The 18,509-nt window shown below is 43.1% G+C and overlaps 1 protein-coding gene across 6 annotated transcripts in view; it reads left to right on the top strand.

Annotated features, from left to right (window-relative positions):
* Positions 1-18,509, top strand: part of CDH4 (cadherin 4) — a 795,473-nt gene that overhangs the window by 178,085 nt on the left and 598,879 nt on the right. The window lies entirely within an intron of this gene.

Here is an 18,509-nt window from a genome sequence, read left to right on the forward strand (position 1 = left end):
TATGGAAGTGGACCTCACATCGATCTTCAATTGGGTGAATATAATTCAGAGAAAAACTAAATATACTGCTATGGGGTTACCAAAATATTGAGTATCCTTTTTGTAGGCTGTTCTGGTTCTGGAGAGTCCTATTATTAGCTCAACAAGCCGAGTTTCTCAGCATATATTTTTATATTTAAAATGTCTTTGTATTTAACATGTACAGCAAAAAAGCCTGCCCCTGCGATCCGAGTGCAGATCCTCTGCTCCCACGTTTTGTAGGAAATGAAATTGCCTCGGATATTAAAATTAACACTTTTTAATAACAGAAATGTGATACCGTCCATTGAAGTCAGGCTTGAATTTATCTTAGGACTGTATATGTCATGGCCCGGGAGTATTTATGGAGTAGTTTTAAAAGTTCATTAAACTCAAGAGATTAGATATTGCCCTGAGCAGTGCTCCATAAAAGAGAAAAAATATAGTGCTATTACTTGGTAAAATGTTGTGCTATGTTGTTAATTTAACTCCCCTGAGTTCTCATCTTCTGATTCAAAAGACATTTCCTCGTGCTGTTAAATTTGACATTTTCAAAGAATCCTGGCCTGTGTCTCAAAAGCTTTCACCAGAAATTCAATATTGCACGTTTATTTCTGAAGGGGGAAGGAGGGAGGGGGGAGAGGACAGTCGCTTCAACCTACGGTTCCTTGGAAATGTCAAGCACATTGCTCTCCGCCATTTATCTCTCTTCCTTTTTACTGTGTCACTCGAGCTACTGAAACCTGATTATTCGCCCCCTCCCGCCTTGCAAAAACACAGAAAAGTCACAGGTAGAAAACAGGGTTGGGGAGCACTTTTGAGTCTACGGGTCATGTTGCCTTAGGGACGTTGCTGTGGGGACAATCTCTTGGAGGAGCTGCCTACAAGCAGTGGGTGGTAGCTGCAGCAAAGGACTCCAGGACAACCAATGCAACTCTTTCCTTCTCTATTGCAGTCCAACTGCACAAAAAGACAGAAGCTTTTGGCTCCATACATCCACATCTCTTCATCCAAGCAAACAGAGGCATCATCCCAGCTCAAGAACACGTCCAAGGCAGGCAGAAGCATTCAAAGAACACACAGAGTAGGCCTGGTGAGGGGTGTGGCCTGGTGAGGGTCCCTTGAAAGGCTTCCTGCAGCCCCCAGACCTGAAGTTCCCGAACTCTGGTGCAACGAAAAGTGTCCAGGCATTTGTATCCTAGTAACTAAGACCAGGAAAGGGACGCGGGTGGCGCTGTGGGTTAAACTACAGAGCCCAGGACTTGCCGATCAGAAGGCCGGGGGGTTGAATCCCCGTGACGGGGTGAGCTCCCGTTGCTCGGTCCCTGCTCCTGCCAACCTAGCAGTTTGAAAGCACGTCAAAGTGCAAGTAGATAAATAGGAACCGCTCTGGCGGGAAGGTAAACGGCATTTCCGTGTGCTGCTCTGGTTCACCAGAAGCGACTTAGTCATGCTGGCCACATGAACCGGAAGCTGTACGCTGGCTCCCTCGGCCAATAAAGTGAGATGAGCGCCGCAACCCCAGAGTCGGTCACGACTGGACTTAATGGTCAGGGGTCCCTTTACCTTTAACCAAGACCAGGAAGCCTTCTGGGCAGAGATGCCATTGAACCTCAGCACTCTCAGGCCTGGATGCAAACTCTGGGAGCACATAAATAATAATTCATAATGATTTTATTATTGATATCCCACCCATCTGTCTAGGTTTCCCCGGCCACTCTGGGTGGCTTCCTGCAGAATATAAAAACCTAATACAACGTCAAATGTTAAAAAACCTTTCAATACAGGGCGGCCTTCAGATGTCTTCTAAAAGTCAGATAGTTGTTCATTTCCTTAACGTTTGATGGGAGGATGTTCCACAGGGAGGGTGTCACTGCCGAGAAGGCCCACCTGGTTCCCTGTGACATCACTGCTCGCAGTGAGGGAACCATCAGAAGACCCTTAGAGGTGGACCTCAGTGTCCAGGCTGAATGATGGGGGTGGAGGTGCTTTTTTCAGGTATACTGGGCTTTAAAGGTCAGTACCAACACTTTGAATTATGCTCAGAAACGTACTGGGAGCCAGTGAAGATCTTTTAGGACCGGTGTTATATGGTCTTGGTGGCCACTCCATAAGGCTTACCACCAGAGAAGAAGTGAGCATTGCAAACTCCCCACATTACTATCCATCTGTGATTATAATTACCCAACCCGAGGTGGAGGAAAATCCTCATTTTGTTTCCAAGGGAATCTGAAATAAGCAATGGGTGGCTCACCAATCCCTACTTCTGGGTCAAATCCTTTGCAGCCTGCCTGCTTGCCTAGATCTGAGCCAGCTAGCACATCTGGAGACTGTATGCACACTGCGTACCCCCAGCCGCCAAGGAATGTACCGTACTTTTCTGTGTATTAGACGAGTTGTTCTCCTAAAAAAATATGTTTAAAAATGGGGGGTGGCGGCTTATACACGGTCAGTGCATATTGGTGATGTGGGATTGGTTGCTGCTGATAGCCATGTCATGTTATTGGGACAAGGGCTGTGGTTGATTTGTTGTCGCTGCCAAAATTGGGTGGGCGATTGGCAGCTTTTGGCGGCGAGGGAACAGCTGATAGGTGGCTTTTCAGATGGGCGAGCGATTTTCGGCAACCCCCCCCAAAGAAGCTCAACAACTCTGGGCAATCCTCCGCAAAGAAAGCTCAACAACTCTGGACAGATTCCCCCCATTTTCCTAAGTTTGAGTCCCCCAAAATAGGGGGTGTCTTATACAAGGGGCCTGTTTTACACGGAAAAGTACGTTAAGTCAGTTTTTACTTTAAACTGCTAAGAGGCAACTGAACTTTGTGTGTGTGTGTGTGTGTGTGTGTGTGTGTGTGTGTGTGTGTTCTGGTGCAAAATGGCTGCTGAATCCAGAGAACCCTCTCCACCTCAGCCCTATACAAATTGCATGCAATTTACCAGGGTACGAAGGGATGGCTGCGAGAAGAAAACCAGGCAACAACACTTCAGGGGCTATGACTGGAATAAATATATTTATTTATTTTCACGTTTTCACTTGAGGTGAAAAATGTAACTGGGAGGATTCTTCATGAGGAAAATGGCACTGTGGGTGAGGAGTTTGGGAACTGTGCCCATCACCATCTTGTGCTGGTTTTCCACTGGGTACCACACATAGCTTGGCCCATCGTTGCTATTGTTATGAATTTTGAGGCATAATTTCAGGCCCTTGTTAACCGGTGGTTGCAACAAGGAAGTTTGAGAGGAGCCCTCCACTTCAAATCAAATCAAATTGTGTTTTGAAGCAAGTAATCAAATTGCAGTTTATCTCTCAGCAGGGCATATTCTGGCTTGGGTGGCAGATTAAAGTATCCTTTGTCTTGGTAAAATAATAACTTTCCTTGGAAAATACCTTTAACTAGACCTGCTCTTTGTTTTCAGACAGTGCCTTAAGGTAATAAGGTGCCGTTACTGAAACCTCTGAATTAATAAAGCTGCTTCAGAACCTATTTTGGGCTACTTAACTTACCAATGAATCTCATTTTTTATCTGCTGTAAGCCACCCAAATGGGTGGGGTATTAATAATAATAATAATAATAATAATAATAATAATAATAATGTTTGCTCAGATTGTAGTCCCACTGAGGTCAGTGGTTCTTGCTCCCAGAGAAGAATGCACAGGGTCGAGGTTTAAACTTTTGTTTGTTTTTTTTGTGGCAAGGATGGGCCTCTGTTGAGCTGTTCGTTTGATTTTGGCTGAGACATTCAAGCCTGACCTCTCCATTCCTCCTTAGCAATGGCTGCTTCATCACTTTAAACACCCTCCCCTCCAAAAAAGAAAAATAGTCTAGGGACTAGTAGATTTAGCAGCTATTTCCTCATAGACTTCTAGAAGTCTGGGGACTAGTAGATTTTTGAATATTTTATACCATTCTATAGGAAAACCCTTATGTCAAATCCCTTATGAATACACAGTGGAAGTGACGAACAGGTTTAAGGATTTAGATTTGGTGGACAGAGTGCCTGAAGAACTATGGATGGAGGCTCGTAACATTGTACAGGAGGCAGCAACGAAAACCATCCCAATGAAAAGGAAATGCAAGAAAGCAAAGTGGCTGTCCAACGAGGCCTTACAAATAGCGGAGGAGAGAAGGCAAGCAAAATGCGAGGGAGATAGTGAAAGATACAGGAAATTGAATGCAGATTTCCAAAGAATAGCAAGGAGAGACAAGAAGGCCTTCTTAAACGAGCAATGCAAACAAATAGAGGAAAACAACAGAATAGGAAGAACCAGAGATCTGTTCAAGAAAATTGGAGATATGAAAGGAACATTTCGTACAAAGATTACCATAATAAAGGACAAAAGTGGTAAGGACCTAACAGAAGCAGAAGACATCAAGAAGAGGTGGCAAGAATACACAGAGGAATTATACCTGAAAGATATGGATGTCTCGTACACCCCAGGTAGTGTGGTTGCTGACCTTGAGCCAGACATCCTGGAAAGTGAAGTCAAATGGGCCTTAGAAAGCACTGTAAATAACAAGGCCAGTGGAAGTGATGGTATTCCAGCTGAACTATTTAAAATTTTAAAAGATGATGCTGTTAAGGTGCTACACTCAATATGCCAGCAAATTTGGAAAACTCAGCAGTGGCCAGAAGATTGGAGAAGATCAGTCTACATCCCAATCCCAAAGAAGGGCAGTGCCAAAGAATGCTCCAACTACCGCACAATTGCACTCATTTCACACGCTAGCAAGGTTATGCTTAAAATTCTACAAGGAAGGCTCAAACAGTATGTGGATCGAGAACTCCCAGAAGTGCAAGCTGGATTTAGAAGAGGCAGAGGAACCAGAGACCAAATTGCAAACATGCGCTGGATTATGGAGAAAGCTAGAGAGTTCCAGAAAGACATCTACTTCTGCTTCATTGACTATGCAAAAGCCTTTGACTGTGTCGACCACAGCAAACTATGGCAAGTTCTTAAAGAAATGGGAGTGCCTGATCACCTCATCTGTCTCCTGAGAAATCTCTATGTGGGACAAGAAGCTACAGTTAGAACTGGATATGGAACAACTGATTGGTTCAAAATTGGGAAAGGCGTACGACAAGGCTGTATTTTGTCTCCCTGCTTATTTAATTTATACGCAGAATACATCATGCGAAAGGCTGGGCTGGATGAATCCCAAGCTGGAATTAAGATTGCCGGAAGAAATATCAACAACCTCAGATATGCAGATGACACAACCTTGATGGCAGAAAGTGAGGAGGAATTAAAGAACCTTTTAATGAGGGTGAAAGAGGAGAGCGCAAAATATGGTCTGAGGCTCAACATCAAAAAAACGAAGATCATGGCCACTGGTCCCATCACCTCCTGGCAAATAGAAGGGGAAGAAATGGAGGCAGTGAGAGATTTTACTTTCTTGGGCTCCATGATCACTGCAGATGGTGACAGCAGCCACGAAATTAAAAGACGCCTGCTTCTTGGGAGAAGGGCAATGACAGGCCTAGACAGCATCTTGAGAAGTAGAGACGTCACCTTGCCAACAAAGGTCCGTATAGTTAAAGCCATGGTTTTCCCAGTAGTGATGTATAGAAGTGAGAGCTGGACCATAAAGAAGGCTGATCGCCGAAGAATTGATGCTTTTGAATTATGGTGCTGGAGAAGACTCTTGAGAGTCCCATGGACTGCAAGAAGATCAAATGCATCCATTCTTAATGAAATCAGCCCTGAGTGCTCACTGGAAGGACAGATCGTGAAGCTGAGGCTCCAGTACTTTGGCCACCTCATGAGAAGAGAAGACTCCCTGGAGAAGACACTGATGCTGGGAAAGATGGAGGGCACAAGGAGAAGGGGGCGACAGAGGATGAGATGGTTGGATAGTGTTTTCGAGGTTACCAGCATGAGTTTGACCAAACTGCGGGAGGTAGTGGAGGACAGAGGTGCCTGGCGTGCTCTGGTCCATGGGGTCACGAAGAGTCGGACACGACTAAACGACTAAACAACAACAATAGGAAAACCATCTGGTCCAGGTATTTTCCCATTCCCCATTGTTTCTATTACGTTCTCAATATCTGATAGTACATCTTTTTGATATTCTTCAATAGTTGGTATTTTAAGGTCTCGAAAGAAGTTCTCCACCTCATCCTCTGATATATTTTGTGGCCCTTCATATAATTTTTTGTAGAATGTAAAAAATTCATTATTGATATCTTTTGATGAGGTCGCTGTGATCTTGTTTTCATTTCTTATTAAAGGTATTATTTGGTTCGCTTTCTTTTGTTTTAGACGATTAGCTAGAATTTTTGTCCGTCTTTCTCCCTGTTCCTAATATATTTGTCTTAGACTTAGTAGGCTGAACTCAACTTTTTGAGCTAGTATATTATTCAGTTCTAATGTTTGTTGTTGTATTCTTTCATATGTAACCTTAGATGGGTTATTGCCATATCACCCCATAGTGTTTTTAAGGAAATTTTTAGATTATTTTATTTTAATCTTTGCAGCTTGGCCTTATTGGCAGAGAAGGATATTATATTCCCTCTGATGTAAGCTTTATATCCTTCCCATTGCCTCAGTCTTGACGTTGAAGATTTGGAGTTATTTTTAAAATATATTTGCGTTACTTGGGTTATATATTGAATAAAGTTTTTTTCATTTAATAATGATATATTAAGATACCATCTCCTCATACATTCCTGGGTTTTAGATAAATTATATTCCAGGATTACTGCTGAGTGATCAGCTATAATGGGAATATCAATGTCACATCGGCTAGTAAAGGGATGGAATGATGCTGATGTTAGAAAGAAATCAATTCTATGCTGGGTATTATGAATTCCTGCAAAATATGTCTATGATTTTTCCTTAGGATGATGCAATCCATGAATCCACTAAATTCCAATGTAAAGGTAAAGGGACCCCTGACCATTAGGTCCAGTCATGGATGACTCTGGGGTTAGGACTGATGCATATCGCTTCATTTGTTTTGAGACCATATTACTATTTGACTTGGTCTTCTAGCCCTCCGCAAGCCCACAGTGTCTTTTTGAAATTCGATATTCCCCAGCTGGTAAAGTGCCAATAAGCTCGGTTATAGTTGTTCTGAAGTTCCCTCCACAGCCTTCCTCCAGTCCATAAATCATTAAGTAGGTTTTAATCACCTTTAATTTATGCTTATCCTTGCATTCTTGCTGCGGAGCTTCTCAGCGTGTCTGCTCACACCTCCATCTCAAAAGTGGAAGTTTGTAATGGGACAGAGTGTGAGGTCGATAGAAAGAATGGAGAAAACTACCATCCTTGTCTCAAAACACCTCTACTCAACAACCAGCCAGCTGTTATGGCTTGGATGGGTATATTTTGAGGTCCACCAACCTGTTGGAAGAGATTCCCTTTCAGATCAAGCACTGAGAAACATGGTATCTTAGACACAATGGGTCAGGTAGGTAGCCGTGTTGGTCTGACACAGTCTAAATAAATAAAATAAAAATTAAAAAAATTAAACATTGTCCAGTAGCACCTTAGAGACCAACTAAGTTTGTTCTGGGTACAGTGGTACCTCGGGTTACATACACTTCAGGTTATATACGCTTCAGGTTACAGACTCCGCTAACCCAGAAATAGTTCCTCGGGTTAAGAACTTTGCTTCAAGATGAGAACAGAAATTGTGCTCTGGTGGCGCGGCAGCAGGAGGAGGCCCCATTAGCTAAAGCGGTGCTTCAGGTTAAGAACAGTTTCAGGTTAAGAACGGACCTCCGGAATGAATTAAGTACTTAACCCAAGGTACCACTGTATAACCTTTTGCGTGCATGCACACTTCTTCAGATACCATTTTATTTATTTATTTAGAGGCAATGGTAACTCTGGCCTATCTGTGCCATGCAAAGGATAACATCATATTTGATTTATTGCTAAGGGCTTGGTCTTTTTGTGTGTGTGTGTGTGTGAGAAAATGAACTGAAATGCTCCTTTCAGGAAATGCACACCCTAGCTTCTCGTCCTGCGCAGGACAATATAATATATATCTATAATCTATCTATTTATACGTTTCCTCCAATTGCTATTACATCGTCTGAAGGCTCCTTTTGTAATTTAAAATGCATTTAGCAATTAAAGGAATTAGGAAGACTTTTCAGATCCATCAGCCATTGCCCTTTTCTTGATGCTAAAGCCTCCCTTAACTTCCAATATGTTTCTCATTTGTGAGGAAATGGAGCTCCTGTCTGCGCAAATAAACATGAATTTTAGCCTTTAGCGAGGCATTTTCAGGAAAGGGTAGGAACATGTATGGATATATTTGCTTGCTGAATTATGTAGAAAATGAGGGGAAGGAACCAGATAAAACAGTGTACTGTTAAATCAGATTCCTGGAGGGATTATAGAGCTTTTCACATGACCCCCTCCAATCCCCCACAGAAAAATCCTGGGCAGTATTCTCAGTTGTAACACCAATACCAAGTAAGACCATTTGCCCACATCTGCACTGACTGGCAGCAAATCTCTGGGGTTTCAGACAACCCAAACCTCAACAGCAGATGCTGGGAATTGAACCTGAGACCTTCTGCATGCAAAGCAGATGTTCTACCACTAAGCTATGGCCCTTCCTTAAGGCTCTCAAAGGGTAGCTTTGCTGCAGCTAAGACTACTGTGTGTGTGTGTACATTTGTTTGTGATGAGGTATCCTTTATTTTAGCTAGTGCTATCCTCAGAATTACTCTGTACTTTTAGATTCAGGTAGGTAGCCGTGTTGGTCTAATGCAGTCCAATATTTTGGCCACCTCATGAGAAGAGAAGACTCCCTGGAAAAGACCCTGATGTTGGGAAAGATTGAGGGCACAAGGAGAAGGGGGTGACAGAGGACAAGATGGTTGGACAGTGTTCTTGAAGCTACCAGCATGAGTTTGACCAAACTGCGGGAGGCAGTGGAAGACAGGAGTACCTGGTGTGCTCTGGTCCATGGGGTCATGAATAATAATAATAATAATAATAATAATAATAATAATAATAATAATTTATTATTTATACCCCGCCCATCTGGCTGAGTTTCCCCAGCCACTCTGGGCGGCTCCCAATCAGTGTTAAAAACAGTACAGCGTTACATATTAAAAACTTCCCTGAACAGGGCTGCCTTAAGATGTCTTCTGAATGTCAGGTAATTATTTATCTCTTTGACATCTGATGGGAGGGCGTTCCACAGGGCGGGCGCCACTACCGAGAAGGCCCTCTGTCTGGTTCCCTGTAGCCTCACTTCTCGCAATGAAGAGTCGGACATGACTAAACCACTAAACGACAACATGTGTGTGTGTGTGTGTGGTCCAGTAGCACCAGTGTGGTGTAGTGGTTAAGAACGGTAGACTTGTAATCTGGGGAACCGGGTTCGTGTCTCCGCTCCTCCACATGCAGCTGCTGGGTGACCTTGGGCCAGTCACACTTCTTTGAAGTCTCTCAGCCCCACTCACCTCACAGAGTGTTTGTTGTGGGGGAGGAAGGGAAAGGAGAATGTTAGCCACTTTGAGACTCCTTCGGGTAGTGATAAAGCAAGATATCAAATCCAAACTCCTCCTCCTCCTCCTCTTCTTCTTCTTCTTCTTCTTCTTCTTCGAGACCACCTAAGTTTGTTCTTGGTATAAACTTTCGTGTGCATGCACATGAAAGCTTATACCAAGAACAAACCTGGTCTCTAAGGTGCCACTGGAGATATGTACTTTTGTGGAACCATGCAAAAATGGGAAGCGGTTTTTTCCTCTTGCTTTTGCAGCATAACCCCAACATTTTTAGGCTCATGTTTCTTAAGATGTGTGGGTGATCTTCTGCAATCCGCTCTCCATTTCCTTCCTTGTATCCAAGTCTGTGGCTGCTTGGTGCTCTTAGGGAAAGCGGGAAGTGTCTGGTCACAAGCCTAAGAGCATGCAGCACCTTGGACAGCTCCAAGGAGACAGACTAAGGCAGCTACATTATCTCTGTAGGGCTGGTTGAAGGGACCTCCTCACCTTTTTGGTAGCCTTTGGCTTCTACAAGGTGGGGAGACAGAAGTATGGCAGGAGTGTCCTCCTCCTCTGTGTCAGAAGATGTTGGCAGGGTTGGAGACCCCAAATGTTCTCTTCCCATCGAAACAGGCTGTACCTCAAATCAAATCAAGTATCTTTAATACGGTCAGTGACCAGAAAGCAATTTATTAAAAATATGACATTAAAAGTAGTATTGTGCTACAAATAGCAGTAGATGAAGATGTACCTCATCTTCATCCAAGTCCTCCATCATGCACTGAAAGATCCCTAGGTCATGGCACCTGAGATTTGCAAAGGAGAACATTTCTTTCTTAAGCTTAAAAAGGCTTTGTGAAGGCTCCTTCCAAGCCATCAAAATGCTCTCTGCTTTCTCCTTGCCATTCCAGGTCCAGATCTAGGATCCCGCTACAGCCCTGACTGTTAAATGCCAGTCCAGCCTTGCCCTTGTGACATTTCTGGAGGGTGCTGAGGCTCTGAATGGTGAAATTGTAAGAGAAGGGGCAGTTGTGGGGCAAGTACCGGGCCCACCCTCTGCATTCTGGGACCCTCCTTCTGCATGCTTATGCTGTTCCAACTTGGTACCTGAATGATACAGACTGGCAGGGTGAGGTCCAGCACCTGGAATGCTTGAGCATCTGCCATGAGCCCAACATCTCTGTCAGGACCCACTGCAGAGGCTTGTCCTAAGCTCCTCTTTAAATATTTCTTTTCCTCCAGCCTGGAAATCCATGAAGCAGCCTGAATGGTGAATATATATTTTACCTTAACATCTGCATCAACCTAAAGTCTCTATTCTTCTGGTCAGGGGGATTGTTTGATATGGTTTGTCCCCTATTAAGCTCCTATTTGATAGGTAAGCAGTAAAACGCCTCTGAACTGGCAAACTCAGTGCCTGATCTTTTCTCCTTGCTTGGTCAAGAAAGAGACTGGGTTGTTGTTGTTGTTTCTGTGTTCAGACTGCCACTTCAGTCTAAGCTATAATAATAATAATAATAATAATAATAATAATAATAATAATAATAATACTACTACTACAAAACAGTGGTACCTCAGGTTACATACGCTTCAGGTTACAGACTCCGCTAATCCAGAAATAGTGCTTCAGGTTATGAACTTTGCTTCAGGATGAGAACAGAAATTGTGCTCCAGTGGTGTGGCGGCAGCGGGAGGCCCCATTAGCTAAAGTGGTGCTTCAGGTTAAGTACCGACCTCCGGAACGAATTAAGTACTTAACCTGAGGTACCACTGTAATAATAATAATATGCCACCCATCAGACTGGGTTTCCCCAGCCACTCTGGGTGGCTCCTTTCTCATCCCACATTCCACATAAGTACTTGCATTGTCTCACTGCTCTTCTGGTCTGAAGTTCCTAATTCTGTTTCCATATTTATTCTGCATGACCAGCGATTGCCTGAGCAGCAGTCAGCTTACATGCCTTTTCTACTAAGCATAGGAGGAGGTCTGAGTCTGAGGCATATCATTGATCCATGTAGCTCAATACTGCCTGCACTGATTGGCAGCCGCTCTCCAAGATTTCCAGACAGGATCTTCTCCCAGCCCTACCTAGAGATGTCTGGAGATTGAACCTGGAATATTCCATGTACAAAGCAGATGCTGTATCACTGAGCTACGGTCTTTCCCAAATATATGAGCAGTTCCTATTCCAGATCTTGAATGTGGCTGGCTATTGCCTCAGTCTCACCTTGCAATATGCAGCTATGTTGATAAATGAAGTCCAGTTCTGAAACTTCGTTGCCCAAAAGGAGAACATACCTTTCTCCCAGTAGGGATATGTCTGCTCAGTACCATTATCACTGTTCAAGTTTCCTCAGAGCTTTGAAGGATGATGTGCCCCATCTAAACAGAAAACCAAACTTGAATCGATCAGAATCTGAATCTGACAGTTCTGGAGAATCCCTCGGGATGTCAGTGTTCCCAAGAGAGGTTGAGTTAATTTGTTTAATTTTCACACCCATCACTCTCTCTTACAATGGTGGGCTGGATTATAGCTTCGATGCATCAGCCAAATTTCACACTTCTTAGCATTTCAGGTGGGGGGGGGATAGCCAATGTCATTCAAACGACATGCAGCACCTGGCCTGGAGAGAAATTTAATTGTAATTGTGATGGTGGCAAACAAAGGAACATGATTATTCTTGGCAGCAGTTCATCATGGAAACACCTTGCAGGAGGGAGTGTTCATCAGCTTTGGTCTTTTGACACTGATTTCAGCTGGTTCATTTATTTTAATTTGAATTGGTGTGTGCGTCTGTGTATGTGTTTAAATCATATTAACATTCCATTATGTAATGTTCCATTGCGTTACGATGTCTTACCAACCTCGTGTATAGCCACGCTTATTAACCTACTGACAGAGCAGTCCTATGCATAGGAAGCCAGCAAAAATGTTTCAGTTTAACTTAAGCCAATGTAAGTTACCTAAACTCCATTCAAGAACAGGCCTGCTGCCAGCTGAGGTAGCCTAAGCCTGGGAAAGGGAAAATGAGCCTTCAAAATTGATTTTGACTTCTCCTCCTCCTCCTCCTCCTCCTCCTCCTCCTCCTCCTCCTCCTCCTCCTCCATTTCGTTTCTATAACTCTTTATATTTTTAAGAAAAATATCAAAGTGGTTCACAGCATATTAAACATCAATAAAACAATCCAGAATCAAACATTCCTGAAGAAAGTCAAATATAAAGTATATAGTCAAAGCAACATAATTAACAGGAAACTAAAATATTATCTTAAAGATTTCAAAATAAAACATTGCAGAGGAGATAAACTACAGAATACATATTTATTTATTTTTTAAATGATCTTTATTACTTTTAACAAATAAAAAAGAAAAGAAAAACACAACAGAGATAAAACAAACCAAAAACAGTAACACAATAGCACAACACACAATAATGCAACAATACAAGGAAAAAAAGAAAACATTTCAAAACACAACCTTTCTTTCATTCACTTGTTTCCTCGACTTCCTCTCACCTCCCTTCTTGTATTCCACTTCTATTTGGTAATTTCAGCAAATCCTTTCCATCTTTCTCTTAAATCTCTATCAAATTATAAATAACATAATTTTCTTAACCTTATTTTAACCTTAAAGCTAAAACTTATAGATACTTAACTTCTCATAACATTTCTGCTAAACCCATGAAGTGTCAATCCACCGTTTTTCTATCCCTCAAAAAAAAATTTTTTTTTTTTCATATGAACTTTAAACTTGGTATATACTTTAATAATTCCGCCATTGCCGATGGCTGACCCGGAAGTCCCAGAATACATATTTAACACATCATCATTTGACTTACACCATCCTTTTTCGCCAGCATAAGTTCTGCCGGTTTGCCAGGTCACATAACTCAGCTGAAAGAGTTTTGGAAAAGGTATAGGTCTCTCATTGCACCGCCCCACCACAACATTCCCCTGGGATGCCCCTTTTGGGGACTTACACAGTGGGTTCTTGTTGTTTTAAACCAGCTTAAGTTTCACTGACTGAGCCAACACAATCCCAGGCCTGCCAGGTTGAGGGAGTTACACTGGCATAGCCCTGACTGAGCCTATTCCAAACCTGCTCACCCTCGCAGATGTTGTGTTTGGATTGCACTATAAATGAACTACTAACCCCATTATTGTGAGACGCGGGTGGCGCTGTTGGTTAAACCACAGAGCCTAGGACTTGCTGATCAGAAGGTCGGCGGTTCGAATCCTCACGACAGTGAGCTCCCGTTGCTCGGTCCCAGCTCCTGCCAACCTAGCAGTTTGAAAGCACCTCAAAGTGCAAGTAGATAAATAGGTACCGCTCCAGCGGGAAGGTAAACGGCATTTCCGTGCACTGCTCTGGTTCACCAGAAGTGGCTTAGTCATGCTGGCCACATGACCCGGAAGCTGTACGCTGGCTCCCTTGGCCAATAAAGCGGGATGAGCACCGCAACCCCAGAGTCGGCCACGACTGGACCTAATGGTCAGGGGTACCTTTACCTTTACCTTTAACCCCATTATTTTATTATTATTATTAGTATTAGTATTACTATTATTAGTATTAGTAGTAGTAGTTTGATTGATATCCTGTCCTTTTCGCCAAAGGAACCCAGGGTGGCAGACTCAGCAATGATAAACATTTTTTAAAGTAACTGACAACAGTTTGAAAACATTCCAAAAACCATTTAAAATATTCTCAACCAGTGATCTCAGGGTTGCCAAGAACAGGGCCTTTCAATCGTTAAATGCTTGTGTAAGCAGGAATGTTTGCTTAAAAATTTCTCCTGAAAGGCAGTACCAAGAAAGACAGGCAGACTTCGCCACAGATGGGGAACCACCACTGACAAGGCCCTGTCATGGGTCAACACCAATGGGCAGCTTCCAATCTTAACCCATGGGTGGCACAATTAACAATTGGCCTGCGGGCTGGAGGTTCCTACCCCTGTCCTCACCTGCCTACTAATGTTGTGCCAGGGTGAGTGGGGCTTGGCAGTGCACCCCACTTCTCTGCATGTGTTTCCTTATATGTGATGAGACTGAACACCCCAAGAAGTCCAACTCCTTTGTGCAATCAGGATCATTAAGGGCTGGGGGGAGGAAAGCCATAAGAGAGCAAAGTTTCAAATTTGGCAGCCTTGCTGCTATTTCAGAATCACTAAACAAATAACTGTTGGAAGAAGCAAACCTGTGAAAAATAAAACATTTCCCTTGTTCTTTAACGAGCCAAATTTTAATTATTTTTATTATTATTTTAAAGAAAAGCCTTTCAGGGAACTCTTCCTACATGTCTTCGAAATCTGTTTGCAAATCTGCTAAGTGTATATTTTCTGTCGAAGGGAGCTATGTTGCGGCAATGTTTTTGCGTTCGTTTCATCAGAAATATGTGAAACCTTCTGTTTCATAAAAGAACCAAGAGCAGATGGGGTAGTCTCAGTGGCAGATTCCGCCGAGGGAAGTGTCAGCTTTTCAAGCTGAATCCTCACCCCTATTAACGCCATGATGTTTGGGAAGCACTCGCACAAGAATAAGCCCTTTATGTGCTCACTTCTTCTGCTGAACGGAGCAAAGAGCTGTTCATGTCACTCAGAGGGGGCAGGAATGATTCATTCATTCTTTGATATTATTCCTTCACAGAGCTCAAGATTTGGCATGCATTAAACCCCCCCCCCAACCCTGTGAGGTAGGTTAGATTGAAAGGTGTTGACTGGTCCAAGGTCATCTTCGTGACTGAGTGGGGATTTGAACCCTGGCCTTCCAGGTCCCAGTCCTGTGATCTAACCACCACACCACACTGGCTTCCTTCCACAGGAGGCATCTGAGGTCTGGACTAGACAATTTGCTTACCAAATGGTTGTCTTTCTCCCAGATATCATCATTGTGTAGGATCAAGACTATTACTGCAGGGAGGAGAGATGATTCCCCAAACACTGATGCCTATTTCTGCTAAAAATTGCCCTGAAGTTGCCCACTGCTGCAAACAGAATTCAAAAGTGGGGAAGGGAGGGGAGGTACTCATCCCTCCATATTTGCATTAACCCATCCAATGAATAAACCACAAGTAACAGTGGTGCTGTGGGTTAAACTACAGAGCCTAGGACTTGCTGATCAGAAGGTCGGCGGTTCGAATCCCCTCGACGGGGTGAGCTCCCGTTGCTCGGTCCCTGCTCCTGCCAACCTAGTTCGAAAGCACGTCAAAGTGCAAGTAGATAAATAGGTACCGCTCCAGCGGGAAGGTAAACGGCATTTCCATGCGCTTCTCTGGTTCGCCAGAAGCGGCTTAGTCATGCTGGCCACATGACCCGGAAGCTGTATGCCAGCTCCCTCGGCCAATAAAGTGAGATGATCGCCTCAACCCCAGAGTCGGCCACGACTGGACCTAATGGTCAGGGGTCCCTTTACCTTTACCTAACAAATAAATTATAAACGAAATGTATGCTTCTTCATATATGCAGACATATTTATGATATGACTATGGCACATTGAATGCATTGCAAACCAGGCTATACAGCTGCACTGGGGCTGTGCTGAACAAAAGAAGCTGAACTGGGGGAGGGTGCAAACCAATCTGGAGATCCAACAGTTCAAGAGTCCTCAAATTTCTTAGTGCATTTCCGGTTGAAACAAATCTTACAGTTCCTTGCAGGCACTGTCTGCTGAACCCCAATCTGGTGGTTGACCAGAAACCTGGGCAACTCTTGGGGGTTGGGGGAACAGGCCTGAAACAAAAATCTAGGCCTCCTTCTCCAGTCTGACTTCTGGAACTCCTCTAAGGAGACAGTGACTGAGCACGCTCCACTCCTCTAGAGAAAAGGGAAGTGAGGGGATTCAGTCCTCTGCTGGTTTTGTAAGGTACTTGCCTACTCTTAATAATGAGGCTAACAACATACTTAAATCTAAATTTCCATATGAAGAAGAGGAAAGGGGGAAGAGAAACAGGAATGCAAATGGATAAATTTCAGCAAACGTAGTTAAAGCACTTAACCATGCCTACTTCGTGTCTAATGGCTTAGTCCTGCGTATAATTGGGGTTGAGAATGTGGGCTTAGGTTTGGTTTTCGTTGGAGGGTGAGGGCTAAGGCATTAAACCAGATGCTTCTGGGGAAAGGTGTATTATAAGGAAAGGAGAGCAAGGCAGCCTCAGACAGAGATGTGGGGGTGCTTTTTTTGGGGGGGGATTCCAGGTATAAAGGCAGTAACTGCCCTTATAAGTTGAATTTCAAAGTTGGCATATTAAGTTTTTGTCATATGGTAGTTTACACAAACAAATGCAACATTGCTGATAGAACAAATGATACTTCCCCGATTTGTTTAGATCTAGGGAGTTTGGGTAGTAGTGGTGAAATAATAATAATAATAATAATAATAATAATAATAATAATGCCATTAATATTCTGCTTAATGCCAAAATAGGCTCCTGTGCCATTTACAAAGTATAGGACCTAGTTCAACAAACATTAAAATATAAACACCCATAATTAAAACGCACAGTAAAACTCTCCCATTAAAATATAAGCATCCATAATTAAAATACACAATGAAACGATCCCATTAGAACAACGCAGCAATTAAAACAGGAGTCTCCGGGAAACGGAAGGTTGTTATGCTGACAGAAGTAGCCATGATCCAGGTTGGAGTTTGGCTTCTATTCGGAAGGGTGCAGGTTTCTTGAAAGGCCTGATGGAGGACCAGCAGGAGGGAAGAGTGTTTGATGTGCCTCCTTCGTTGCTTTGGCTGTGTCTGTTTGGTTTCATTTTATGTCCATGATGCCTGTGGAGCTAATAGGTTTAAGGAGGGGAGAGCAACTTGTGTCTGGGTAATGGGACTCCTGGTAGTCAAGTGTGCAGTCCTTGTGAAAGTGTTGCTGTAATGGAAGTTCTCTTTTTTGTGTGTGATTGGTGTGGCATCTTCTCCGCCGCCCGAAGGCTCTTAGCCAGATGGAGGACAAGAAAATGGGGACTTTGGTTCGGAATAAGTAGCAGCTTAATTGCCCTCTTTCAAACCATTATGGTTCCTGAAAGCTTTATCACTAGTTAACGCAGCATGTAAAGTTCCTATAATGTTAATTGTAAGGAAAAAAGCAGCAGAGAGTCAAACCGGGGCTGCAATTCTGCAAAACAAAAGCTCTGTTGGAGCATGGGGGGGGGGAGCAGATAAAGACATATATTTTAAAAAGTAATGCTTTTTTTAAAAAAATTGGGTCTCATGCTGATGCCTTTTATTGTTTGTTTGTTAGAATTCTTACCTACCCTTCACTGCAAGGGCCCAGGGGCTGGTTACAACAATCTTTGGGTAGTATGATATGAAAACATTGGAGTGACATAGAATTTTTCTCCAGGAAGGCTGGAAACCAGTTTCTATCTCTTTGCCACAGGGCACCTCTAAACTGTCAATATTTTGTGGGAGGGATACAAGCATAGAGTGGGAAGATTAAGTCTGTGCAATTAAAGTGCTCTGTTACTCTAGCACAACAAATAAACTTTCACTAAAAACAGGCCTTTTTGCTCTTGGGAAAGTGACTGCTTTGAAAAGAGCAGAATGAATTATTATTATTATTATTATTATTATTATTATTATTATTATTATTATTTGTACCCAATGGAAACTCTTCCTTCGCTCTTGCAATGAGCACCTGCCCACATGTTCCCATTATAGATATTGCACTGGAAGTACAGGTCATGCACAGGACCTCTCCACCAGTTTAGTGTTGCATTGAAATCTCCCCAAGGCAAGACGGTATAATGCAACCTTCTCCAGTCTGGTGTCCTTCAGATGGTTTTGGACACCATTGTCCTTGACCATTGGCCATGCTGGCTGTGTCTGAACAAGACCTGGAGGATACCAGGTTAGGAAATTCTGGTTTAATGAGGAAATGATGGGAAGGAAATGATTGGGGAACTGACATTTTTAGAATGCGTATGAGAGAGTGAAGGGAAGGCTTCTTTTACATGATGAATAATGCTTTCTCACTTGGTTCAACACCTTGAAGTACTTGGCTCCAGTTGATGCTTTTGTTGTCTAGGGTCTCTTAAGA

Source organism: Podarcis raffonei, chromosome 6 (assembly GCF_027172205.1).
Source record: "Podarcis raffonei isolate rPodRaf1 chromosome 6, rPodRaf1.pri, whole genome shotgun sequence".
NCBI classification, from domain to species: Eukaryota; Metazoa; Chordata; class Lepidosauria; order Squamata; family Lacertidae; genus Podarcis; species Podarcis raffonei.